Below are 9,922 nucleotides of genomic sequence, written 5' to 3'. Positions count from 1 at the left end.
ACAGTGAGGGCATATGTGTGTCTGCCCTGGAATGCCTCCCGCCTGTCCATCTTCTTGCGATCGCCGCTGCGATCACATTTGTCATTGGCGGCGGCGTTGCCCAGCGATGACGCGTGTGTGCAAAGCGACCACTGCGCATGTGCATGCCCCCATAGTGCCAGATATGCCCCCACAGTGGCAGATACACATATGCCCTCACAGTGCCAGTTATGCCCACTCAGTGTCAGATAGAAATATGCCCCTACACTGCCAGATATGCCCCCACAGTGCCAGATACACATATGCCCCCACAGTGCCAGGTACACATATGCCCCAACACTGCCAGGTACACATATACCCTCACAATGCAAGATACACATATGCCCCCAAAGTGGCAGATACACACATGCCCCCACAGTGCCGGGTACACATATGCCCCCCACAGTGCTGCTCACCACTGATTGCTGCGGTGTGTGTCAGGGGAGGAGAACGCAGCGCGAGGCTCTCCTGCCACTCAGTGCTCAGTTTGGCAGCGGCATGTATCTCAAACCAGGTGCCGGTTCATGAGCCAATCAAAGCTCAGGAGCCGCCGCCAGTCTGCGAGCTCTGATTGCCTCATGAACCGGCGGCTGGTTTGAGATCCTATATGCCACCACTGAATCTGAGCAATGAGGGGCTGGAGAGGTGCGTGCTGCGCTCTCCTCCCTGACACACACACAGCAGCAGCTGCAAGTAAGGTGCACGGCGGGCAGTACTGCGTATTAGCTATCAATTTCATACCGGTATGCAGTACCGCCCCAATACCGCCATATTTGCAGCACTGAATATAACCCACCCAAATCTAAATCTCTCTGCACATGTTACATCTGCCCCTTCTGCAGTGCAACATGGTTTTGCCTATAAATGTGCTTTTTTTTTTTTGCTAACAAACCTGAGTAATCCTCTTAGACAATGGACAGTATTGTATTCTAAAATAAGATTGTCATATTTCCAGCCATTTCTTTCCTGGTCTCACTATAAAAAACGATGGAGTGGAAGACACCGGCGCTAGGTGCATGAGATGTATATCAAATACCAAGTAAAGGAGTGTAAGTGGTTTCTATTTATAAAGCCATTTCATTACCCATGTTATGAGATAATTCACCACTATGGTTTTAGGCAAAATACAAAACACACTTTATTACACTCAAAAAATGACATTAAAAACAATATTCACATATATACACATAGGACTAGTATAGCTACAAAGTGCCTGTGCTTAAAGAGATGAGTTCTCACCCAAAACAGGAGGTGCAGTGGGCTTAGCATAAAAAGCTGATGTTTAGGTCCCGGGCTGAATAGCCTGGCACCACTGCACAGGGCTATTCGTCAGCACGTGGTCACTGGCATTAGGTACTATCCTCACAGCTTGTCATCCAACAGTCAACGTGTTTCGGTCATTTAAAGGACCTTTTTCAAGAAGTGGTCTCACTAGCAGAAGTACCGACTGTAGTGTGTCAGTCATTAACAAGTGACAACTAGAATATAAATTCTAGGCCGTTGTGTTGGTATGTGGTTATCATCCCGGCGTGTCCATGTGTCTTAACTAAATAATGTTATAAACAAAATATATTGTGAATATTATATGTGAATGATATAGGCAGGTAATAAATGCAATATACAGCTACAGTATAGCATCCTCAATGTCAATTTGAACAGCAACGGAGACAGCCTTAATATTAAACCCCACCAACCTGTATTTATCATCCCTATTGAACTGGGAGTCTGAATAATTTAAGACTTCATAGACTGAATAATACAGACTCAATAGAACTTTTGAATGATGAGAATAACTCTGCTATAATAATGTGTTAGATAGCTGCTGCTGAACAGGATTTGTAATGTAATACATAGAAATTAAATTCAACATTATACTCCTGAAATGATAAGATACATCTGAGCAGCTGCATTTGATACAAGCAGCTCCAAGCTGTATACAGTGTTAAAAATTTGGTAATGAATGATACATTGTCTCCATGCTTGTATGCAGCTCCACAATGCAATAGAATCCTGAATTAAGGGGGTCATTCCGAGTTGGTCGCTCGGTAATTTTTTTCGCATCGCAGCGATTTTCCGCTTAGTGCGCATGCGCAATGTCCGCAGTGCGACTGCGCCAAGTAAATTTGCTATGCAGTTAGGAATTTTACTCACGGCTTTTTAATCGTTCTGGTGATCGTAGTGTGATTGACAGGAAGTGGGTGTTACTGGGCGGAAACTGACCGTTTTATGGGTGTGTGCGGAAAAACACTACCGTTTCTGGGAAAAACGCGGGAGTGGCTGGAGAAACGGGAGAGTGTCTGGGCGAACGCTGGGTGTGTTTGTGACGTCAAACCAGGAATGACAAGCACTGAACTGATCGCAGATGCCGAGTAAGTCTGGAGCTACTCAGAAACTGCTAAGAGAGGTGTAATCGCAATATTGCGAATACGTCGTTCGCAATTTTAAGAAGCTAAGATTCACTCCCAGTAGGGGGCTTAGCGTGAGTAAATCTGCTAAAAGCAGATTGCGAGCGAACAACTCGGAATTACCCCCTAAGTGACAGGAGATTACTTTTCCCAATATAAGAAGCATTAGTCCCTAAAAGAATTATATGATCATGTTGGGGTGTTTTATACCAGTGGTTCTCAAACTGTTTTAAATTACGGTGCCCCTTGAGTATCAACATTGTTTTCATGGCTCCCCTAGGCCAAAAGTTTCTTATTGAGAAATTTAGAAAGATATTGAATTAAGTAAATTGTGTTAATATGTCATCCGTAGGTTCAACTGTGTAGTGAGGAACAAGATTTGCTTCTGTTTGTCCACATATTTTATAATTGACAGCCACCAGCACTAGTTTTGTCTATTACATTGACTATAAATAATTTGATTTTGTCCTGGACCACCAACCCAGGGCACCCCTGCAAAGTGTCCCGAGGTACTCCAGGATGCCACGGCACACAGTTTGAGAACCACTGTTTCTCTAGCATCCATAAGGAATATTGGGGGAAACTAGTACATTGGGGTATAGACGGGGTCCAAAGGAGCCAGTGCACTTTACATTTCTTCAACTGGGTGTGCTGGCCCCTCCTCTCTATGCCCCCTGCCATAGGAAGTTTAGAAAAAGTGACCTCAGGAGAGCTCCAGAGAGTTTTCTTCAGTTTCATTTTAAACTTTATTATTTTCGGTGTTCTGTCTGGGCAACAGCATACCTGCACCGTGGAGGTAGGGGAGGGGGGGGGGGCAGTCACCGGCTTTATGAGGTGCAGAGCTGCTTCTCCGCTGCAGGACCACCATCCTGAGGGGTTGTTGTTCAGCGGGGCACTGCGCCTTGGCTGCCACAGCACGCCGCACACCCCTAACACTGCCTGAAGGTGACATCAGTGGTGAGTACAAACTGGGGGCCCTGCTAGGGGGAGGCCTCTGGTTCAAAGTGCGGCTGACCACGGGCTTGTGTACACTATCCTGATCCTCTTTAGGACATAAATTGCTAGTGTTTACTGTGTTTAGAAAGCTGACAGCCTCACTTTGGCTGTGCAGCTCAGGGTGTGCTGGTGTCCTCTCTCATCTGTGTCTCCTCTCGCATACAGTAGGGCAGGCTTGCATTATAAAACTGTATGTGTGTATGTGTATGTTTTGTACTTACTGTGATTCTGTTTCCTGTGAAACAATGCAGTCAATCTTCACAAATCAGTGAAGAGGCTGGGGGAGAGGGTCTAGAGCAGAGCCGACGCAAACCACTCAGCAAAGGGATGCAGTGCAGGGAGGTGCCAGGAATGGATAGGCGCTCTCCCTGCTCTGCGTTCCTGTACTGTGCTGATGTCCCCCTGCTGCTGCGCCTGTCACACTCTATGACAGGCAGCAGGGCCAGCGCCAGCAGCATGAAGCCTCCTCTCCCCCTCCCCTGTGTCAGTGCATTGTGCTGACCTAAGAGGGGGCGGAGCTACATGGAACTGGGGGGCGGAGCTACACGTGACCAGGCTGAACAGAAGGATTATCTGCTCCAGCTTCTGCCTGCCAGACTGCCTTAGGTAATATGATTGAAAGAGAGTGAGTGAGTGAAAGTGTGTGTGTATGCATGTATGTATGTATGTGTGTGTATGTGTAATATATGTGTGACTGTGTATGTGTGTAATGTAGGTACAGTATGTGTGTGCATGTGTGACTGTGTGGAATATTGTGTGTAAGCGTCACTGCTATAGGGGGCCTTGCATGTGTAAGCGTCCCTGGTAAAGGGGGCGTTGCGTGTTTGTATGTGTCACTGGTACAGGGGGTGTTACGTGTGTAAGGGTCACTGGTACAGGGGGTGTTACGTGTGTAAGCGTCACTGGTACAGGGAGCATTACGTGTGTAAGCGTCACTGGTACAGGGGGCGTTACATGTGTAAGCGGTACTACTACAGGGAGCATTATGTGTATATGTGTCACTGCTTTGTAAAGTATGGGAGGACACAAATTTAGTTTGCAGGAGTGCACCGAACACCCTAGCACCGGCCCTGGTCTAGAGCCCCACTGGTTAGGGTCTCTTAAGACTATGATGTCAGATATGTCTTCCCAGCTCACTGCTAATGTGCAGAAGACTCAGCTACTGCTACAAGCTGTTACAGATTTAGCTGCTAGGGCAGATGCACAGCCCCACCCCCACCCCCCTCACAAAAGCGTGGTTTACCTGCTCTGCTATCTGATTCAGATGATGATATTCAAGATAATGGGGAAAAACTGGATCCCATTAGTGGGAATCCCGACTCTACTCAGGTTATTGAACCCCTCATTTTGGCTATAAGGGATGTGTAAAGCTCCCTCTAGAGGACTCTGCATCACAGCAGTCGTTTTTCTCTGTACAAAACAAGCTCAATGTCACTTTCCCTGATATACAGTATATATATTAGTGATGTGCACCGGAAATTTTTCGGGTTTTGTGTTTTGGTTTTGGATTCGGTTCCGATTCGGACGCGTTTTGGCAAAACCTCCCTGAATATTTTTTGTCGGATTCGGGTGTGTTTTGGATTCGGGTGTTTTTTTACAAAAACCCTCAAAAACAGCTTAAATCATAGAATTTGGGGGTCATTTTGATCCCATAGTATTATTAACCTCAATAACCATAATTTCCACTCATTTCCAGTCTATTCTGAACACATCACACCTCACAATATTATTTTTAGTCCTAAAATTTGCACCGAGGTCGCTGTATGGCTAAGCTAAGCGAAGTGGCCAACACAAACACCTGGCTCATCTAGGAGTGGCACTGCAGTGTCAGACAGGATGGCAAATTTAAAAAATAGTCCCCAAACAGCACATGATGCAAAGAAAAAAAGAGCTGCAATGAGGTAGCTGTGTGACTAAGCTAAGCGACCCAAGTGGCCGACACAAACACCTGGCCCATCTAGGAGTGGCACCGCAGTGTCAGACAGGATGGCAGATTTAAAAAATAGTCCCCAAACAGCACATGATGCAAAGAAAAAAAGAGGTGCAATGAGGTAGCTGTGTGACTAAGCTAAGCGACCCAAGTGGCCGACACAAACACCTGGCCCATCTAGGAGTGGCACTGCAGTGTCAGACAGGATGGCAGATTTAAAAAATAGTCCCCAAACAGCACATGATGCAAAGAAAAAAAGAGGTGCAACGAGGTAGCTGTGTGACTAAGCTAAGCGACCCAAGTGGCCGACACAAACACCTGGCCCATCTAGGAGTGGCACTGCAGTTTTCTAGCGAGAAGATGAGTGCTTCCATCCTCATGTGAATCTGAACCACTAGCCATGAACATAGGCCAGTGCCTCAGCCGTTCCTTGCCACTCCGTGTCGTAAATGGCATATTGGCAAGTTTACGCTTCTCATCAGACGCTTTTAATTTTGATTTTTGGGTCATTTTACTTAACTTTTGTAGTATACTTGATGACACAGAGGTAGAGCAGTGGACATACTGGTGGTCACAGCAACATTCTGCACTGTCCTCCTACTATATACTGCGCACAACTAAAATGCAGCAAAGGTATGGATGCATAGTATACTTGACGACACAGAGGTAGAGCAGTGGACCACTGTACCGTACTGCTATATATATACTGGTGGTCACAGCAACATTCTGCACTGTCCCCTCCTACTATATACTGCGCACAACTAAAATGCAGCACAGGTATGGATGCATAGTATACTTGACGACAAAAGTAGAGCAGTGGACTACTGTACCGTACTGCTATATATATACTGGTGGTCACAGCAACATTCTGCTCTGTCCCCTCCTACTATATACTGCGCCCAACTAAAATGCAGCACAGGTATGGATGCATAGTATACTTGACGACACAGAGGTAGTGCAGTGGACTACTGTACCGTACTGCTATATATATACTGGTGGTCAGCAAAATTCTGCACTGTCTTCCTACTATATATACTGCGCACAACTAAAATGCAGCACAGGTATGGATGGATAGTATACTTGATGACACAGAGGTAGAGCAGTGGACTACTGTACCGTACTGCTATATATATACTGGTGGTCAGCAAAATTCTACACTGTCCTCCTACTATATACTACAATGCAGCACAGATATGGAGCGTTTTTCAGGCAGAGAATGTAGATATTTTTAGCACACTGAGCACAGATATTTGCAAGGGCAGATGCACAGCCCCACCCCCACCCCCCTCACAAAAGCGTGGTTTACCTGCTCTGCTATCTGATTCAGATGATGATATTCAAGATAATGGGGAAAAACTGGATCCCATTAGTGGGAATCCCGACTCTACTCAGGTTATTGAACCCCTCATTTTGGCTATAAGGGATGTGTAAAGCTCCCTCTAGAGGACTCTGCATCACAGCAGTCGTTTTTCTCTGTACAAAACAAGCTCAATGTCACTTTCCCTGATATACAGTATATATATTAGTGATGTGCACCGGAAATTTTTCGGGTTTTGTGTTTTGGTTTTGGATTCGGTTCCGATTCGGACGCGTTTTGGCAAAACCTCCCTGAATATTTTTTGTCGGATTCGGGTGTGTTTTGGATTCGGGTGTTTTTTTACAAAAACCCTCAAAAACAGCTTAAATCATAGAATTTGGGGGTCATTTTGATCCCATAGTATTATTAACCTCAATAACCATAATTTCCACTCATTTCCAGTCTATTCTGAACACATCACACCTCACAATATTATTTTTAGTCCTAAAATTTGCACCGAGGTCGCTGTATGGCTAAGCTAAGCGAAGTGGCCAACACAAACACCTGGCTCATCTAGGAGTGGCACTGCAGTGTCAGACAGGATGGCAAATTTAAAAAATAGTCCCCAAACAGCACATGATGCAAAGAAAAAAAGAGCTGCAATGAGGTAGCTGTGTGACTAAGCTAAGCGACCCAAGTGGCCGACACAAACACCTGGCCCATCTAGGAGTGGCACTGCAGTGTCAGACAGGATGGCAGATTTAAAAAATAGTCCCCAAACAGCACATGATGCAAAGAAAAAAAGAGGTGCAATGAGGTAGCTGTGTGACTAAGCTAAGCGACCCAAGTGGCCGACACAAACACCTGGCCCATCTAGGAGTGGCACTGCAGTGTCAGACAGGATGGCAGATTTAAAAAATAGTCCCCAAACAGCACATGATGCAAAGAAAAAAAGAGGTGCAACGAGGTAGCTGTGTGACTAAGCTAAGCGACCCAAGTGGCCGACACAAACACCTGGCCCATCTAGGAGTGGCACTGCAGTTTTCTAGCGAGAAGATGAGTGCTTCCATCCTCATGTGAATCTGAACCACTAGCCATGAACATAGGCCAGTGCCTCAGCCGTTCCTTGCCACTCCGTGTCGTAAATGGCATATTGGCAAGTTTACGCTTCTCATCAGACGCTTTTAATTTTGATTTTTGGGTCATTTTACTTAACTTTTGTAGTATACTTGATGACACAGAGGTAGAGCAGTGGACATACTGGTGGTCACAGCAACATTCTGCACTGTCCTCCTACTATATACTGCGCACAACTAAAATGCAGCAAAGGTATGGATGCATAGTATACTTGACGACACAGAGGTAGAGCAGTGGACCACTGTACCGTACTGCTATATATATACTGGTGGTCACAGCAACATTCTGCACTGTCCCCTCCTACTATATACTGCGCACAACTAAAATGCAGCACAGGTATGGATGCATAGTATACTTGACGACAAAAGTAGAGCAGTGGACTACTGTACCGTACTGCTATATATATACTGGTGGTCACAGCAACATTCTGCTCTGTCCCCTCCTACTATATACTGCGCCCAACTAAAATGCAGCACAGGTATGGATGCATAGTATACTTGACGACACAGAGGTAGTGCAGTGGACTACTGTACCGTACTGCTATATATATACTGGTGGTCAGCAAAATTCTGCACTGTCTTCCTACTATATATACTGCGCACAACTAAAATGCAGCACAGGTATGGATGGATAGTATACTTGATGACACAGAGGTAGAGCAGTGGACTACTGTACCGTACTGCTATATATATACTGGTGGTCAGCAAAATTCTACACTGTCCTCCTACTATATACTACAATGCAGCACAGATATGGAGCGTTTTTCAGGCAGAGAATGTAGATATTTTTAGCACACTGAGCACAGATATTTGCAAGCACACTGAGCACAGATATTTGCAGCACACTGAGCACAGATATTTGCAGCACACTGAACACAGATACTGAGAGAATGCTGCACGTCCTCTCGCTATCATCTCCAATGAACGAGTGAAAATGGCGGCGACGCGCGGCTCCTTATATAGAATACGAATCTCGCAAGAATCCGACAATGGGATGATAATGTTAGGGCGCGCTCGGGTTAACCGAGCAAGGCGGGAAGATCCGAGGCTGCCTCGGAACCGTGTAAAATGGGTGAAGTTCGGGGGGGTTCGGATCCCGAGGAACCGAACCCGCTCATCACTAATATATATATATATATATATATATATATATATATAATAATTTATTTTTATGTTTTTGAATGGATAAGCTATATCTAGACAATTGTTTCTAATACATAAGCAGTCCTGGTATTAATGCGCTGTGACAAAATTCCCTTAGAAGTACATATTATATTACTAATAATACAGCTTAATATAGCTTTAAGATACAGTGGGGATTTAATTTTCTAACATTGTCTGGTGATATCCAGGAATATGTAACATCAGATAACAGCATTTTCAGGGGCTGCCTGTGATAGAACACAGAGATAACAATCACCTCTTATTTGCAAAAATACCATCTTCAATTATTGTATAATAGAGTGAAATCAGCTAATATTGAGGGTCATTCTGACCCGTTCGCACGCTGCTGTTTGTCGCAGCGGTGCAAACGGGTTGGTTATGCGCATGTGTGGCGGCTGCATTGCGCAGGCACGTCGTTGCCCGTTGACAGCAGTGACGCCGCTAACAACAAAAATGGTCGCAGCGGCGACCGCAAGAAGATTGACAGGAGGAAAGCGTTCCAGGGCATCAATTGACCGTTTTCCGGGAGTGGTTTGGCGAATGCAGGCATTTGGATGGCGGATGTCTGAGATCAATTCCGGAACCTGAATTGCTGGAACGATCGCACAGGGTAAGTAACTCTTACCCTGATCTTCTTTTACAGGAAACTTTTTGCGTAGCAGGGCTGCACAAGCGTTCGCAGCCCTGCTATGCAGATATACACTCTCCCATAGGTGGTGTCTAGTTGATTGCACGGGCAGCAAAAAGTTGCTATGTGCGATCATCTCAGAATGACCCCCATTGTCCCTTATTTGATACATATAAGAAGTATTCTCTCGTATTATTGTGAATAGTGGGAGTAAAAAAGTTATTTATTTTTTTCAAAAATATTTTTATTGTTGATTCTGAAGCATCAATTTAACCTGATACAGTTAAAGAACAGGGAAAACGACTGTCTCCCCTTGCCTGCATTAAACATTAATTAACATGAATTTAA

The sequence above is a fragment of the Pseudophryne corroboree genome, chromosome 2 (genome assembly GCF_028390025.1).
Source record: "Pseudophryne corroboree isolate aPseCor3 chromosome 2, aPseCor3.hap2, whole genome shotgun sequence".
NCBI lineage: Eukaryota > Metazoa > Chordata > Amphibia > Anura > Myobatrachidae > Pseudophryne > Pseudophryne corroboree.
This window is presented reverse-complemented; position numbering follows the sequence as displayed.